The sequence below is a fragment of the Panthera onca genome, chromosome B4 (genome assembly GCF_046562875.1).
Source record: "Panthera onca isolate mPanOnc1 chromosome B4, mPanOnc1 haplotype 2, whole genome shotgun sequence".
Classification (NCBI taxonomy): Eukaryota; Metazoa; Chordata; class Mammalia; order Carnivora; family Felidae; genus Panthera; species Panthera onca.
Window position 1 is genome coordinate 90,543,983 of NC_138345.1, and position 18,741 is coordinate 90,562,723.

The window sequence follows — 18,741 nt, forward strand, 5'->3', positions numbered from 1 at the left end:
AGGGACTTTAAGGGGATGTCTCAGGGGACTAATACACACCTCCTGGAGTTTGGAAACATCATAAGGACTGGTATCTGAGGTCCACAAAGAACAGTAAGTATAAAGACTATGGCTGTTGCCACACCACTGTGTCTGATTACAGAGTAAAGAAGACTATAATAGAATAAAGTTTAGGGGCGCCTGGGTGGCTCAGTCAGTTGAGCGTCCAACTTTGGCTCAGGTCATGATCTCACGGTTCATGAGTTCGAGCCCCGCGTCGGGCTCTGTGCGGACAGCTCGGAGCCTGGAGCCTGCTTCGGATTCTGTGTCTCCCTCACTCTCTGCCCCTCCTCTGCTCATGCTCTGTCTCTCTCTGTCTCAAAAATAAATAAGCATTAAAAAAAATTAAAAAAAAAAAAGAATAAAGTTTACTTCCACTGATGGTAGGGAAAGGTGAATGTTTCTTGGAGTTCAGATGTGGACTATATAAAAGGGAGCCAGGCTGGGGTTGCCTTAGAGGGGATCTTGCTCAGTAAGCAAGTGATTACCTGGAGGGATGATGTGACCCTAACAGAGTAGTGCCCAAAAGCCCTTCAAGGGGGCAGTGTTAATCAGACAGCTCACTACGTCAAGGTGGTAGCAGTCAGAGGTCCCTGGTGAAGCCTCACTGACGAGCTAACAATAGCCTTGACTGAGAAAGAAATCAGTCGGGAGCGTCTGCCTCCCCAGACCGGTTAATGCCTTGTCACAGCTCTTTAATCTTTTCTGCTCCTTGATCCAATCTTACTGTACAAGGGTCAGGAACGGCAGCTAGAGGGAAGAAGGTAAGTGAGGAAAAGGGGGTAAAAACAGCAGTGCCCAGGCCCAACTCCAGTCTACAGAGAATACTTTAATTTGGATTACGATGGTTTTTACAGTGCACTGGACTAGCAGTCATGAGCGTATAGACTGGGTCATTTTAAATGCCAGAATGAAGGACTATTCGTTTACTATCCAAGAGCAATGGAAAAGCGAAGCGATATTTCATCTTGGGGAGGGTGGAGGAGGGAAGGGATCCAGAAGTCAAATTTGAAGAGCACTGGAAGAACAAAGCTAGAAGTATGGTTTCTCCTTATAACCCATTGACGTAGAATCTGTCAGTCAGCCAATTACAAATGTATATTTTGAAGATTTTCTGAATACATTCAGATCTGCAATATTCCAGCGAATTGCTACTTGACAGAATGAAGTCACATTTGTTGGTACGGGGCCTTTCTGAGGACAAACAGCAACAACCAAAACTTAGAGTGACTTTGGGAATTAAATATGGAAGTATTCCATACAGACTTGAATGCCAAGCTTGTGATCCTCAATTCTAACTGGTAACTCTTAGTCCTGAAAAGACAAGCTAACTTATAAAAGTTAGAGTGGATATAAGTTAACATAGGCTGTCTAAATGCTAACGCAGTAAGGAGTTAAAAAGTGCAAGTTAAAATACTTTATAACTTTTCAATTACAGAACACTAAACAATCGATTCCTTCCGGATTGCCTAAGTTATTTTTTGTTTGGAACTGTACCTAATACACAGCCATAGAATTCTTGCTAAAAGGAATTTTTTACCTTCTACCTTCTCCATGTCATGAGTGTAAATGTGATTATAGAGTGGGGGAGTTATTTTGGGGGAATGGGCTGGGAACAAGTGTAAAAGCTCCCAGGTTCTATGAAACAGCCTTGTGTTGGATCCACTCACTAGGAGAAGTTATATTTGCAACAATGACTATGCCCAGAAAATTGTGTCAGGTTACTGGGCACAGAGGCCACACTCTGTCTTCCCAGGAGGGTATATGGGACCAAGGTAAAGGCTTCACGGGACACGGGCTGGTTGGTAGTAGCGATCATGCAGTGACAGAAGCAAAAAGGAGAAGGGGGAAAAGTGATAGAACGGCACTATGAGGTCCCTTTCAATTGCAAACATTGCACCCTTTGATAGGCATTGAAACTGAAATGCCCACGGGGACTAGAAACATTGAGGAAGAAAAAGAAAACGAAAAAAAAACAGTTATGAAAACAGACTACAGGAAATGGTACACAAAATGGCTCCCGGTGCCCTGTTTCAGTGTGAGGGACTATAGGGTGTGGGGAGGAGTGCGGTGAACTGGAGACTAGCCAGAGTCGGTGCCTGATGACCGTGCCACGGGAGAAGGTGGATCCAGCAGCTAAAACATCCGAGATTTGTAAGGCCCTGAGTTTTTCAATGTTACCAACTAATTTTAAAAGTTGAAAACACTGGGGCAGGGCCGGGGGTGGGGGGTGGGGGGAGGTGGGAGTCAAAATCACTGTCTTGTCCAAAATAAAACGTAGGTGCTCTATGACCGGGAGTATGTGGTCGAAATCTCTTAGATAATAATAATGATGATGATAATAATAATAATTCAGCCTTGTTCAGAGTATTTTAGAGGTCTTTGCTACTGCCTGGAATTAAGTGATTCACACATATTAACTGTTTTCATCCACACTTACACAGAACACCGCATTAATCACAAAAAAGGGTCGAATGTAAATTCCATGGCTTTCGGTTTTTGTGTTTTAAGAGCAAAAATGGCTGACGTGCAAATAATTCGAAATAAATGTTCTCGGGTCCTGTTATATTTTCAACCATTTGAGAAGGCACCCAGAATGGAGAAGAGGTCAAACAGGGCAGGGCCTTGTCTACCCTGAGAAGGTGAATATGGAGAACTCATGAACATTTATGGAAATACTTCAGAAATTAGAACTATTTGTGAGCTGCCGGAGCCCTGAGATTTTCATTGCCTCCTGCCAAACAATGCATTAGTTGTGGGAAGTATGCAGGGATATGAGAAAGATACAATCTGTAATTTCTGAGAATCCTTTCAGTGTACTCTTGCCGTCTCGTTGACCGAAGCGAAATCTCTAAGGAACCACGTTTACCCTTTTAAATGTTCATGTATTTATTTTGAGAGCGAGAAAGAGCAAGGGAGAGGCAGAGGGAGAGGGAGAGGCAGAGGGAGAGGGAGAGGGAGGGGGAGAGAGAGAATCCCAAGCAGGCTCTGCACGGTTAGCACGGAGCCTGACCTGGAGCTCTATCTTACCAACCGTGAAATCACGACCTGAGCTGACATCAAAAGTCGAAGGCTTAACCGCGGGAGCCACCCAGGCGCCCTAAGCCCACTCTTTTAGAAACGATCTATGAAGGCCGCTTGACCGAAATGTCAAAAATCTTCCTCCAATGGTGACACATACCTTATACACATACACACACTTAATGAAAATAGCTTTTTGGTTTCTCTTCTCAGTGTGGACAGCTCTCTTCTGGGAGTGGGCACCCCATTTCCAGGCTACCAACAACGGGGAAACACAGGGGCTTCTGGAATGCATGCCAGTAGAAAAATCAGTCCTGGGCGCAAGAGGACGAATTAATTATTCCTCTTCATCGTCCTCAACTGTGCCCAGGGACTGCGTGCCTGGGGTCGGAGCAGGCGTTGCTGGATAGAAACAACGCTACCGAGCGAGGCGTAGACCATCATGGCTGCCGGTCCCGCCAGCACCCGTGGGCTGTGGTTTCTCCACAGTCACCGTCTGACATGGAGGTGGCACCCCAGCTCCATCCCAGGGGAAGCAGAGGTTGAGGATGTGGGTGCAGTAGGCACAGAGGTCGCGCAGTCAGGAAGGTGAGCCTGCGCCTTCCCACTGGGCAGCTTTGCCTGCAGCAGCAGGTCAAGAAGCCAAAGACCAAGGTGTCCAGGGCGGTGGAGGCATCTCCAAAAAAGAATGTCTGAGAGCCTAGGTGCTGAGACAGCAGGGTCGGGCGTCCCCGCGTCTCTTGCTCCAGCTCCTGCTCCAGCTCTTCCCCGTTCTCAAGCCTGAGCTCCCCCCACAGCAGCCGCAGACGGGGAACTGCCACTGCCTGCAGCCAGGAAGGAAGAAGTTGAGGGGAAAGGGCATGGCCGCTGCATACCACTTCCGGGGCACGTCCCCGTGGTTCTTGGTGTCTACTCAAGCGTGCGGGGCGCAGCTTCCCTCCCAGCGGAGACATGAAGGCCAAGGGGTCTGCTCCCTGCCAGGGTGAGATCTCATTTATTGGCTTTGTACTTCTCTTTTCCAAGGTGAGTGGTGACCTTGTGTGGCCTCAAGATGGCCTCTCCCTGACGAGTCCGAAGGGCAGGCAGAGTTCCTGAAGGGCTCCACCAGGAGTTGGTGACCTTGCGCACCTTGAGTGGGGCACCGGTAAATCTGGCATAGGTCCTCACAGCCACTCTGTCCCGATCCACTGACCGTAGCCCCCTGACCAGCTCCCTGGGTGCTGCCATCTTACCCCCACTCTGTCCCGGATGAAAACGTGTAGCTTGTTTTTTGGCTTGTTTGTTGTTTTGTTTGCTTTTCTGTTTTTGTTCTTTTTTTTTTTTTTTTTTTAAGGAAAAGCTCTCTTTTTCTAGCAAACAGTATTAGCACTCTTTAGTTGAATGTGTTTTTATAAGAGCACCTGAGACTATAGAAAGGCACAATCCGATTTTAAAAGTTTTTGTGGATTTTTCAAGTAGTTTCATCCTAATAGAAGTGGATTATAATGACTGTAATGAAATCATCATTAGCAATTATTTTTTCAGTTTGGAGGCCTTGGAGATGAAATAAACTTGATGTCCGGTTCCTAAAGGGACCCAGCTAGGAAGCATATTGATCTCGATAAGAAATATAGAGTGAGCCCAAACATTCTTTCCCTCCCTAACTTAGGTCATTTCTCTGGCATGCAGTATGGTTTTTGACTATTTGGGTTGAAGGGAGGGGCCAGTTTCAGAGACTTCTATTTAACTATTCCTGGTCTCTGGGATAGCTCTGACCCCCCTAGGCCCAGAGATCAATGGAGCTGTCAGCCAGCTACAAAGTATCTCTATTTCAATTACAAATTCTATTTCAATTTGGGGACCAGGGAAATGACCACTGGGTTTGTCCACAATCCCAGTGGACTCATTGGGAACCAGACACAAGCCAGAAGTCCATTTATTTTATTATTTGACTCCCATGTGATCACATACTCATAGGGAGGCAAAGCAATGCTTTGAGCCTCTGGTTGGCATCGTGCCTTTTCCCTAGTAAGTGGCCCATAAGCTTCTTTCGAGAAGGGCAGTGGAATCATTACTGTGTTCACTTGCTGTGGTATTGCAGGGTCCTTCTTTCTGGGGACCTAGCCTCTTTAGCCACTGCGTTACATGTCCCCAAACTGGCTCAGGTTCAGAAACGTTTTATTGGGATGAGTGGCTGCAGCCTCCTGGTTATCCATCCTTGATCTCTTTTGATATAGTGGATTAAGTAGTACACTCCCTAGCCGCCCATCTATTTTGCCCTTAAGGACACTGTCCTACTGACAACGGCCATGTTACTCAGAGCGTAGACCCCCCTCTGTCTGCCTTTGTGACGTTGCCTCTCATTACCATAATTATGTCTCCCTGAGGGGGTCTTATCACTCCCATTGCTACCAGGAATGGCTTACACAGAACAGCTGCCACTGACCCTAGGATACTGGTGCCCCTCTTACCAGCATATCCCTAATTGCTTGGCAAATGGTGCTCCTCCCGTTTCTGCTGAACGAGGGCCTCTGCTGGTTTTCCGGCCTCGGGTAGCATATCCGCTGCCACATGCCCATTTCTCTGAGCCTGAAAACCTTCTCTCGCCGTCTGTCATGGCAATTCTGGCACGATTGCCTCACTAAGTGTGCTCCATTCTTTTTCTAGGAGGCCTCTTAGTCCTGTGTTTGTGCTGTCTCCCGGGGTCCTTGCCAGGGTGTTAAATCTCTATCCTGGATAGACTAACCTTTATCCAGCCTTACAGCGTCCACCACCCTTCATCAAGCATTCACTACATCCAGACCAGAATGGATCATTGCTGCTCCTGCCCTTTCACCGGCTCTTTGGGGTCTAGACCCTGTCTCCCTTATCAGGCCCAGTATGTCCTTGGCTGGGTTATACTGTGGCTGAATCCTAGCTATTGACCTCATAGCAAGCCAGGGAAAATGCTAGTCCTTAACAGGAAGAGTGGGCCCCTTGTGCAGGCTCAGTGGGTTCAGGGGAATCTGGGATTTTATGATTCTCATGCACATCAATCCAGATGTCCTGTCCATGTGCCAGGGTGGAACTCCCCCCCCCCCCCCCGCCGCCGCCTTGTACCCCCACCCCCTTACATCCAGGGCCCTGAAATTGGCATAACAGATCTGCCTTGTTTGGGAGCTTAACCTTTTGAGCTCTGCTACTGTTATGATTAAGTCCCGGTCTGTTCTTCAGCTTTCTCTGCCCTCCCTCCAGGAGATGAGAGGCTCTTTATGCTACCAAGCAGGCGGTCTCTGGCTTTCACTCTTAAATTTTAAATGTCAGTCACCCTTAGTTCTTCATCATAATCATTTTTTTTTTCCAGAGTGTCAACTGAGCGTAGGTATTGCCAACCAATCCCACGATCCTCCTAGTTCTTGTTTCCCATACATTTCGCAAACTCCTACTACACTGCACCAGCTAGAGATTCCCATCCCACTGGTCACCGTTCTATCACCGCTGTTCACCACTGGCAAAGGCGTTCACAGTTTCACTGCTGCTCGTACCAGGGGTCACCCCGGGGCACCACCTAACCCAGTGGTGGAATTCAAATTGCCAGCCAAGAACTCCAAAACTGTACCCCAACATCTGCCTTCCCAACCATTCCTGGTACTAACTGGCATTGGTTGGGTTCTCCAGGAGGCAGACTCCGAGATGGAGTTAGAGTTCAAGAGTTTTATTATGGAGTCCCTTGCGATCACTCCCCACGGAAGAGGAGAGAGGAGGCAGGGTTGGGCAGAGGCAGAAGTCAGGCTGTGACGCAGCCTCACCCAGGCCTGCAGCTGACTCTACAGGGGCGTCCAAAGCTGGGCTGGCCCTGCATCCTGCCCCGAGTTGGCCTGAGAGGCTGGCCTTTGTACCCCAACACTGACCAGTCGCTGGATGCCGGCGTCCCAGGAAAGGGTCATAGCCTTCCGTGAGGCAGCTCTCTCCAGCGGATGCAGTCCCCATAGGGGGCTGACTGCTGAGGGCTCTCTGCTGGCAGCACTCCCAGCAGCTGGGAGAGGAAGTCTTTCATCCTTGGAAAGGGTTCTGGGTGGTGCATCGCAGTGTCCACCACACCCCACATTCAAGGCTATCGTAGACAGACATTCCTGGCTCTGTGAATCTCTCTTTGCAAAGGTGAACATTAATATTAAACACTTTCAGATGTGAGCTAGATAACAGTGTAGTTCTGGATTTTACTTCCCAAGTGATTGCTATTGGCTTTTCGGCTTCAGCTCCCAGAACCCTCTATTGTTCATTCATGGTGCCGTCCACTCACACTCGTGTGCATTTGGGGACACTGGGTCCTGAGGCCAAAATTGCCTTTCTCCCTTTTCCATCCGGCTCACTCCTGGCTAGCCCTGAAGACCTGGCTCTAATATCCCCTCCTCTGTGACACTTTCCTCTAGTCCCCTAGATCAGGGTTATTTGCAATCTTTTGTTTCCTGTAAGTATTTGGTAGGAGAATACTTGGAGGCCATGTTTGTAATGCTAACAGCTAAACTTGGGAGCCAGACTCACCTTGATGTAAATCCTAGCTCTGACATTTCGTAGCTGTGTAACCTTGAGTACGTGATTCAACCTCTTCCTGTCTCAGTTTTCTCATCTGTAAAAGAAGGGTCCGCCTCATAACGTTATTGTGGGGATTCAGTGAGTTAATATGCACAAAGCACTTAGAATTGTGCAAGCACAATTTAGGCTGTATGTCTTTGCTGTTATTTTGCTCTAAGTATTCTAAATTGCATCTCCTTTAGCGGCTCATCAGAGACAAGGACTGTTTCTTATTTGCCCTTAAATAACCAGCTTTAGCGCAGTGGCTGGCACAGAAGATAGCGATAAACACTTGCTGATTCAAGTTGACTCTCTAGGGACGCCTGGGTGGCTCAGTCAGTTAAGCGTCTGACTTCGACTTGGGTCATGATCTCACAGTTTGTGAGTTCAAGCCCCGTGTCAGGACTCTGTGCCGACAGCTCGGAGCCTGGAGCCTGCTTCTGATTCTATGTCTCCCTCTACCTCTCTGCCCCCCCCAACCCCCCCCTGCCCCCGCTCACACTCTGTCTTTCTCTCAAAAGTAAATAAACATTCAAAATAAATTAAAGTTGGGGGGCGCCTCGGTGGCGCAGTTGGTTAAGCGTCCGACTTCAGCCAGGTCACGATCTCGCGGTCCGTGAGTTCGAGCCCCGCGTCAGGCTCTGGGCTGATGGCTCGGAGCCTGGAGCCTGTTTCCGATTCTGTGTCTCCCTCTCTCTCTGCCCCTCCCCCGTTCATGCTCTGTCTCTCTCTGTCCCAAAAATAAATAAAAAAACGTTGAAAAAAAAAATTTAAATTAAAGTTGGTTCTCTAAGGCCTAGAAATCTGTTATCTAGCACAAGGATAATAATGGATTGCCATCACTGAAAGCTAACGATACTGTATATTTCTTATAGGAATAGGGGTGTGTGTGTGTGTGTGTGTGTGTGTGTGTGTGATAGCAGTGTTAAACCACCAGTGTTTTCTGAAATGTCTCCGGGGGAATACCAGTTCTACAAAATAGTCCACAAAAATGAGTTCAGTGGTCAGCTAAGCTTGAGAAACGGTACATGCGCTTTTGGATTCCCTTTAGAGTAGTAAAGGCTCTACGAAGTTTTACAGTGATAGGTAGCGCTGTTAATATAATCACACACTGGTGGATGCTTCTCCCTTCAACAACTGCAGTTGATTCCCCCTCTAGCTGCGCGCGTGCTAGTGACTGGCTTCTAATGAATAGGACCTGTGTGTGCCTTCCTCGCCTTAAGACTAGGTCACAAAAGATACTACGGCTTCCCTGCACTGTCTCGGATCACTCACTCCGGGAAAAGCCCGCTGCGATGTGTCAAAGAAGCCCGAGTAGCAAAGAACTAAGGCCTCCTCCCTCCAACAGCCTTCTTGGATGCGGATCCTCCAGCCCCGCGTCAAGCCTCCAGATGACTCCGGCCCTAGACGGCATGTTGACTGCAGCGTAGGAGGGATTTGGAGCCGGAATCACCCAGTGAAGCCGCTGACTTTTGCAACAGTTTACTATGTAGCAATATACGTATATGTATGTATAGCAGAGTGAAACGTGTTTACCTTTATATAATCCAGTGTCTGACCCAGCCCAAACTCTTGTTGGAATGTTAAAAATCGCTCTACAAGTACACATTATCAATTTTCTTTCCTCCAAAACTCTGTTTTAAATCTTTTAGAAACAGCCTTTTTCCTTTTAAATTGCTCTACAATTGATTCCTTTTTTAATTACATTTTTAATTAAAAATTTTTTTTTAACGTTTATTTATTTTTGAGACAGAGAGAGACAGAGCATGAACGGGGGGAGGGGCAGAGAGAGAGGGAGACACAGAATTCGAAGCAGGCTTCAGGCTCTGAGCCATCAGCCCAGAGCCCGATGCGGGGCTCGAACTCACGGACCGCGAGATCGTGACCTGAGCCGAAGTTGGACGCTCAACCGACTGAACCACCCAGGCGCCCCTACATTTTTTATTTTAATTCCAGTAGAGTTACCATACTGTTAGGCTATAAGAGCCTTAGGTGTACAACATAGTGATTCGACACTTCCATAATCACCGGGTGCCCATCACAAGTGCGCTCCTTAAACCCCATTGCCTAGTTCACCCCCACCCCACCCCCCGCCCCACCTTCCCTCTGGTAACCATCAGTTTGTTCTCTATAGTTAGGAGTCTGTTTCTTGGTTTGTCTCTCTCTCTCTCTTTTTTTTTTTCTTTTGATCATTTGCTTGGTTTCCTAAATTCTACTTATGAGCTACAACTAATTCTTAAAAACAAACAGGGGCACCTGGGTGGCTCAGTTGGTTGAGCATCCGACTCTTGATTTTGGCCCAGGTCATGATCTCACAGGTTCGAGCCCCCCAAAGGGCAGCCTGCTTGGGATCCTCTCTCTCCCTCTTTCTGCCCCTCCCCCACTCACACACATTCTCTCAAAAAGGAAAACAAATTAAAAAATGAAACAAACCAACCAACCATCATACCGTAATCTCTGAATTTTCTAAAGATCAGATTTAACATCTTTGCTTTGCTAAATCCTACTTTCTCTTCCCTGTAAGAATAGCTTACTTCATTTCCATTAGCCATCGATTCACGTGTGGCTTTAAAAATACTTCGCTGTTTTATTACTGAATTGCATTTACATTTTTTTTAATGTTTATTTATTTTTGAGACAGAGAGAGACAGAGCATGAGAGAGGGAGGGGCAGAGAGAGAGGGAGACACAGAATCTGAAGCAGGCTCCAGGCTCCGAGCTGTCAGACACAGAGCCCAATGCAGGGCTCGAACTCAAACCGTGAGATCATGACCTGAGCCGACGTTGGACACTCAACCGACTGAGCCACCCAGGCGCCCCATTATTGAATTGCATTTTTAAATGCCTTATTTATTTTCTATCAGGTTCAAATCATGTGTTAAATATTTTATGTAAAATAAAATAATTTGAGAAATTCATAGAAGTGATTTTTTTCTCAAATTTTTCCCAATTTAATCAGGTTTTGAGATGCTCACTTAATAATAAATTAATACCTCTAAATAAATAATAAAATCAATGATGCAGGTTTTGTTTTAAAGACATATTCAGGGGGCACCTGGGTGGCTCAGTCGGTTAAGCGTCCGACTTCAACTCAGGTCATGATCTCGATCTCGTGGTCTGTGAGTTCGAGCCCCGCGTTGGGCTCTGGGCTGATGGCTCAGAGCCTGGAGCCTGCTTCGGATTCTGTGTCTCCCTCTCTCTCTGACCCTCCCCCGTTCATGCTCCGTCTCTCTCTGTCTCAAAAATAAATAATAAAATGTTAAAAAAAAAAAAAGACATATTCAGATCTATGCCTCATAATTATTCAAAGCACACTAAGGTTAATTAGTGTTGTCCTCGGGTGGTTTATCAGACTTCTAGGTTATCCATAATAAACTTGCTTTCAAGTTCAATGCAGTTAGTATGGAATCTGCTTAATTATAGCTTTTTAGACATTTCAATTTCCTCTACTCAGTTTGCATGAAGACAAACCCTTTGAAGATCAAATCCTTAGCCACCTCCCTACTTTCAGGAGGTTTTGCGAGAGCAAAGATTTTTTGTCAGTTAAGAGAAAGCAGACATTTTCTGTCCCCGTGTTGAGAGAAGAACTGGACGGAGAAATGGGATCAGGACAGCAGGCATCTTTCTCTGTGCCTGAACCAAGTCTCCTCAGTATGCCTCCTTCTTTTTCTCTGAAGTGAGTATCTAGACCACCAGACACACCAATTTTCAAATGTAAGAACCAAACACATTCCGAAGCCAATTGCAAAGAATTTTTAGTTTCATGGCTGTTTCACATTAACCTAATCTCTGATCTCCCCGAATACTTTGAATAATTGAGAAGACCTAACTGACAGTTAAAGAGTAAGAGTACAATCTCTTCATAGCTAGTTAACTTTATTGAGTTCCTTTTCTCCAGTTTCACAATGAAAACCTGTATAGAATAACATGGATTTCTATTATTTGTGACTTTGGCCTTTCGAATTGCACAGATTCGAAGATAATGCTAATAATAGAGAGCAGTGAGTTAAGCACCGTGTTGAACCCTTTCCATATATCATCTGTCTTTATCCCTAAAAGAGTCTTATAAGATGATATTTCTAGGTCTGCCGAACAGAAAGGGCACTAAGTCTCAGAGAAGTAACTTTTGTCAGAGCTTAGAGTTGGAAATAGATTTGTCTTGACATCAAAATCACAAATAATTATAGGAATCATTATTGTAACCTCATTACAATAATTTGTGTCCCTTTAAGTTAAAATAGTCTGTCTATAGGATGGCCTTTACGGGACAGAATTTTTATATATAACGCTAATATGAAGACAGAAAGTGCAGTTTGCGTAAAAGATTGTATCTGCTCTCCTGTTATACCTTTACGCACATCAGAGATATCGGTTCCACAATCAACTATGATAATTAGAGCAACAACAAATGCCCCAGAGGGAGCATTTTCTAGTGATTGTATCATAGATACATAATAATATCTTTATAAGCTAAGCAGGAAAACATTCTCAGAAGCATATTGTTCAGGTCAGTGATTTTACAAGAATTCCATAGGATGAATAGCCCCTCTGTCAGAATAAAAGTTGTGAAGCAAATTCCATTATAATTCTCTTTTCTCAGTCACTTGGAACTTTCTCAAAAAGTCTCTTTCCAAGTGAAACTGTCCCTGGTGGCTGCCTCCCAAATGTGATTTTTTTTTTTTTAAGTTAAAGGAAAATTTGTTTCTCCATCCAAGAAGGAAATAGTTATTCAACCACTTTTTTCAAAGGCTTTTAAGTATAAATACCTCAAAACTCAAACTTTTAAGTACTTAAAATTTTATGTAAAATCGGGTAGCACTCAATTATTCTTTTTGCTATATCATATGAGAAATTAGATGAAAAATTCATCTAGAATTTTACAAAGTTCAATAAGTTGTTTGCTATATTCAAATCTGGCCTAAAAGCAGGACTGGTTTTATAGAGCTACAGTTGGATTGAACTTGACTAAACATTTTTTTAAAGCGTTTATTTATTTTGTGGGAGACAGAGACAGAGCACGAGGGGGATAGGGAGAGAAAGAGAGGGAGACACAGAATCGGAAGCAGCCTCCAGGCTCTGAGCTGTCAGCACACAGCCCAACGCGGGGCTCGAACTCACAAACTGTTGAGATCGTGACCTGAGCCAAGGTTGGAGTCTTAACCGACTGAGCCACTCAGGCGCCCCTTTTTGAAAAAACTTTTTTAATGTTTATTTATTTTGAGAGTGAGGAACTTGCCTAAACATTTGAGTGGAGTTTGATTTGCACTGGTTTATCTGTATAACCAGTCATGGACTCAAGAGAAAGCATCACAGCCTCCTCTGTTCAAATGCCCGTAGAGACTGGGGCAAAGCCGGCAAAACTATCCCTTTAGTGTTTGCCTCTGTGCCTTTAGTGACTTGCCTCTACTGAGCGGTTTTCCTTAAGGTAAGCTCAGCAGCTGCTTAGCACCTCAGATGCCGAGATCTCCTGGTGGCTCTAAGATTGACCAAGTAAACATCTCCGCCCCACCTACCTTTCCTGAGAATGCAGAAACTAGACTTTTGCATGCAGATTAATTCCCAAGTTGTTCACCCAAGTACCATTTCAGAAAGCTTTGGAAGATAAGCATACACATAGGTTTAACTATTTCCAAGAGCCTTTCACCGCAAAATCTGTTGAACTGGATATTGTCAGATATTAGTCAGAACAAAGAAGAATCGCTTTGTACCACGTGCGTGAAAAAGGTAAACCAGCCAGGGTGTTCACAAGCAATGGAAACTCAGCAACGTTCTCATCGCCCAGGCGGTTTGTTTCTGCCTGCTACCGGAACGCTAAAACTGACCTGTGTTACTCCTTGCTCTGCATTGTATAAGCAACAAAGATCAAATGTGATGGTAAATTATATGTTCTTTTAGCTCAATTGGTTGGCTGCAAATTATTTTCAAAAACATGGATTAGCAAGCTGGAAATACTTCTCTTATGTTTAAAAGTCTGAGGGCAATTGATCTTGGTTGGAGTAGCATTCCCCAGGGGCAGGGGCCATCTCCTTCTAGGTGATGGCCTTGTAAGGCCTCTGTTCCAAGACCACTTAATGTTCAAAGGTGGCTGCCAAAGCTTCAGACATTATAAGAAAACACAAAAAAGTGGTATGCACGACTCCTTACTCCATTTACATCCCATGGGCTAGAACTCACAAGGTCTCACCTGGCTACAAGGAAGCTAAGACGTGTAGCCTTTATTCTGGAAAGCCAGCCATCCAGCTAAGACTCAGGACCTCTCTTTTTGATGAAGAAGGGAAAAATGGATATTTTCGATGAAACTAACCATTTAAGCCATACTCGCGATTGATGAATAAAACAAAATAGTAAAGTTATAGCAATTGCAAAAAAAAGAAAATGAGTAGGAGAGACTTGGCAAAGACTGAGATATTTGGATTGGATGAAGCAAGAACATAAAAATTGACGACTGTGGACTATTTCCTTTCATGCATTACTTTCACAGGGTCTTCTTGGGGTCTAGGAGGTGAAATATCTTGAAAGTTAAGTTCTAGCTTAGATCTGCACATTTCAAAGCAAAGTGGATATTTGGCAATTAATGAGTAAAGTCAGGTCGTGTAGTTAGCAACCTAAAGGTTGAGAACATTCCACATTGAATCAAGAATTGTCCAGGTTGCCACTCTAAGGTATGTTTGTGCTTAAATATTTATGATCTTCCAGAAAGATCTTATTCCTAAGAAAATATGTATAATGTCATCCTTGCTATTCAGTACTTGGATTTAGTGTACGTTGCTCAAATATTTTAACAACCTAAAATTCTCATTTTTTTCACTACATTTTTCTATTTAAACAAGAGAGAAAATTGTTTTTGTTTAATCTAACACAGAAAATAGGGTGTGCAGTATGCAGGTGATTTCTTTAGGAAATACGTGATGAGGAGTTTGAATCATCTGTGTATTTTTTTAATGTTTATTTATTTATTTATTTATTTATTTATTTATTGAGAGAGAGAGAGAGCAAGCCAAGGCGGGACAGAGAGGGAGAGAGCGATTCCAAGCAGGCTTTGCACCGTCAGCACAGAGCCTGATGCGGGGCTGGAACTCACAAACTGTGAGATCATGACCTAAGCTGAAACCAAGAGTCGGAAGCTTAACCGACTGAGCCACCCAGGCGACCCCAATGCATCATCTTTTAAAAGCTGTGGTTATGAGTGCAGATTTCACCGTTTACTAAAGACGTGATGTTGGAAAATCAAACTCCTCTTGAATTTCAGGGTTGGTTGGTTGGTTGGTTGGTTTCAAATCAGCAAGATGCCTATTTCTAAGGATTTTCATGAGGATTCGTAGTGTATGTGTGTATACTTGGCATATACTGAGAAGTCAACAAAATATTTAAGGACATAATATAGATCACTGTTTCCTGTTTCAATACAGCTACTCATAATTTTATGCTTCTGCTCAGCTTTTTCTACCAACAGTTTCAAGGGAGCTAACTTGCAATTTTCAAACTGAGCCTACCGTTTTAAAAATTTCTCATATTTGTGAAGCATCATATGGGTAATTACATATAAAAACATGTATTAATATGCTTCAGTGCCAAAGTAAACAGAGGGAGGGTTAGTGACTTTGCTGAGTGAAATCTATCATTCGCTGACCACCGAAATATAAAGGGTCAGAATCAACTTTTCGGCCTCTTGTAAAGTGTGCTTCATTTTTTCAGAAGTCCACGTTTGTCATTTTCTCTTTGTTGCCAAGGAGGTTCCTCTCAAGATACCGTAACAGTGCACTCAAACCTGTCCGTGTCTGTATTTTTATCTGCAGCTATGATTTGAAAAGTTTTGCCATTTGCGTGGAACTTGTGTCTTTTAATAGCTTATCAATGGTCTGAAACCTACCAAAAGAGCCTTGTTCAAGATGTAATGAACACATAGACAAAGGTTGCTTTAGTTTCCAGTTCTGAAGCCCAAGTTGCACTGCATTTGCTATTATGGAGCAATATATTATCTTGGAATGAACTGTGGAAGCACTTTGTTTTCAGTTGTGCTAACATGAAATTTTAGAGAATGAATATATCACATGGAAAATGTGAAACATTGCATCATTTGTTTGCATTTCATATAAATATCAATATTGCTATTTCCAAAGAAAATATGGAAGAATATTAATTCTGATAAAAAAATAAGTATTGTTAATGAGCCAAGCACATGAGATATTTGTCTTACAGTTTTATTAAATAAAAAACCCCACTAATAGAAGAATATTGTATTACCTTTGGGCTCTGTTCGGCAATTTTTTACGTAAGCAAAACCCCCTCTGCTTTCCTGGGAGCGTGTTTCAATTAAGCATGATGAACATATTTCAATTAAGGCTTATATTTCATATGTATTTTTACAGGTGTTAGTGCCTTGATCCATAAATATACCCAAGAGTCGCATGGCCATACAGAGGGTCCCATTCTGTGTTTCTGATAGTGCATATATGTAACTCCAAATGTCTACGTAGCCAGTGCTTAGAATTGACAAGATTTTCTTGTTGAAGTCATGTCAACATAATGCCAGACTGCTATATGTTCTTGTCAAATTGCTGCCAGTTTTTCCAGTCCCAAATCTGAGCACTGCTTCATCTTCAAAGTCACCTTTTCGTGAGAGTTAACGTTATGGCATCAATTTTAACCACTTTCTGGCTAATGGTGGCAGGTAGAGCTGTTTCTGGAGGTAAGTGCAAAGGTAAAGTCAACTCTTGTTGACCCACACTGTAGGAGTGACCCAGAGGCATGGGTCATCCCAAATGGTAAACAATGTGAAAATCACATTAGTGGCAGGCATTGTTGGAGTCAGATTTGAATGTGTATTCTAAGAATTAAATTTCAAGGTAAGGTCCTATCAAGTACTGTTTCCCTCAGGGTCTTGAGATAGTTACCCACTGTCTCCATCCTTCAGACTGAGGACAAGAACTGTCTTCCTTGCATATTTGCTTTTCAAAGGACCTCTCTACATACAGAGTCAATATTTGAGATCTCAAAAAATATATAGGGAAGTAGATGTGGGTTTTCACTTGAAAGTATCAAATGCATTCCGTTGAGCGAATGTACAGAAGCGTTGACAAAACAGAGGCGTCCCCAAAGACAGAATTGTCAGCAACCATAAAAGTGTGCCGGCCAGTCTGCTTACAGAGAAAGCTAATCTATTAGAGCCCCTGGTTTATACTTCGTCCCACTCTGAAGCAGGAGTATGGCATGATCATAATATTAAGAGTCCCATGCTCTACCGACTGAGCTAGCCAGGCGGGCTGCATGATCATAGTATCAGAAGAAAGAGAAAGTTATGGTGTATCAAAGGCTTTCTGATGATTAACTGAAAGCTGTCATTTGATTTTAGTTTAAGGTCAAAAGAATGATGTTGACAGATTTCTTTTTTCAAACTGACCACTCGTCTTGTATGTATTAAAACTGCTAAATTGATTTAATCAATACTACTTTTGACTTTTCTCTGACTTGTGTCTCCTGAGAGATCAAGCCTGGGTTAATAGAGCATGGAACTTAACCCCAAGGTAATCTTTAGTGAAGCCATCCACATGGTTGGAGTCATTCTTAATTTTTTAAGTAAACCATTTGAAACAACTCAGCAATGTTGTTTTCTTCTGTCGGGTTTCTGAAATGATTGTAAACAAGACATCGGTGTTTAAGGAGAGCACCCTTTACAAAACTCAACAGAAGCCATTGTAGACAAAAAGTTTGTAGACAAAAGGAGTGTGATTTCTCTTTGGTTTAGTGACAAGCCTCAGATCAATCCTGGCGTTAAGATTTCCATCCTCCCCTGGCTTAACATCGATTTGGTTTTGTAGTGGCTTTAGAGATTTTAATCTTTGATTCTGTGTTTGTTTGTTTGTTTGAACTGGGTTGAAGTCTGTCCCCTAAAAAGGTACGTCCAAGTCCTAAATGCTGATACCTATAAATGTGACTTGTGATGAGTCTATGGCTCTTGGTACAGTTTTTTTGTCCTGGATGCTGTGAGAATATGACAGAATCACAGCACAGAAGGCAAAAGAACGATGCTTCAGCACCGGCTGATTTATCACAGAAATGGGTACTCACACAACTATGTGTTGGTATTGATGGTGGAAACACATAGCCAGGATAAAAGCTTAAGGTTTGTTTAAAAATATTGGTCATAGATAAACAGCATGATTTCTCCTATGCCTTCAAAATACAGATTTCCTTGATCAAGAGTGCCCGTGCCAACTACAAACCTGACTTAAGACAGACTCAGAGGAACTTCAAAAATTCCTCTTTTAATTTCTCTTAATGAACGTAATACGGAATGAGTTATTGCCCCTTGAAAAGAAGAATAAAGGATGGATGGATGGATAGAGGATAGACGGATGGATGGATAGGTGGAAGGAAGGAAGGAAGGAAGGAAGGAAGGAAGGAAGGAAGGGAGGAAAGGAAGATGGAAGGAGTAAAGAGAGGGAGGTAGAGAGCGAGGGAAGCAAGGGTGATGGAAGAAAGAGAAGGAAAACTGAGAAAGGGAAGAAGGAAGGAAGGAAGAGCCCCATTGATAGATGGACTGTGGAATATACCACATTAAGTATTAAAATCAGATTGCTTTGAATATATGATTAAATCAAACCTTGTCTGTCTTGAGTGGGCACCGTGGGCCAATGCAAGATAGAGGAGCCCCAGGGACAGCACTGGTGAGGGAGGCCAGTGGCAAGTCGTCACACACTTTAACTCAGACCCAGCCCTGGGTAACAAGGCAGGTGGGCCCCTTCCATCAGCACATTAGGCTGAGATTTAGTGCCATTACAAAGAGCTTCAATGTGCTGTTGAAATTCATGCAGTCTCTATTTCTCATTGCATAGAGTAAGCGGACCCGCGCCAGCTACAACACTGAAAGCTTCTGGCTAATCAGAAGTTTTCTTTGTTGTGGTATTTACACCAACATTTTGCTTTTATTTTTGGATGAGGTCTTTTGTAAAACAGAAGAACTTCCTCTGCCTTTTTCCTCTCTCCCCTCCACGCCGCCCCCACCCCTTCCCTCTTAATTTCATGAGTAGGGGAGGGGAACCACAGGACAGGATATCTGGCTTTATGCCACCGTGTCCCGCAATTGAACAGTCAGCAGATGAGTAGAATGATGGTACTTAAGAACAAACAAAAGGAAAATATAAATCCT

General features: G+C 43.7%; 1 pseudogene; it reads right to left on the bottom strand.

The window, feature by feature from the left end:
* Positions 1-3,029: 3,029 nt before the first annotated feature.
* LOC132660296 (metaxin-1 pseudogene) lies at positions 3,030-4,287 on the bottom strand (annotated as a pseudogene).
* Positions 4,288-18,741: the final 14,454 nt, after the last annotated feature.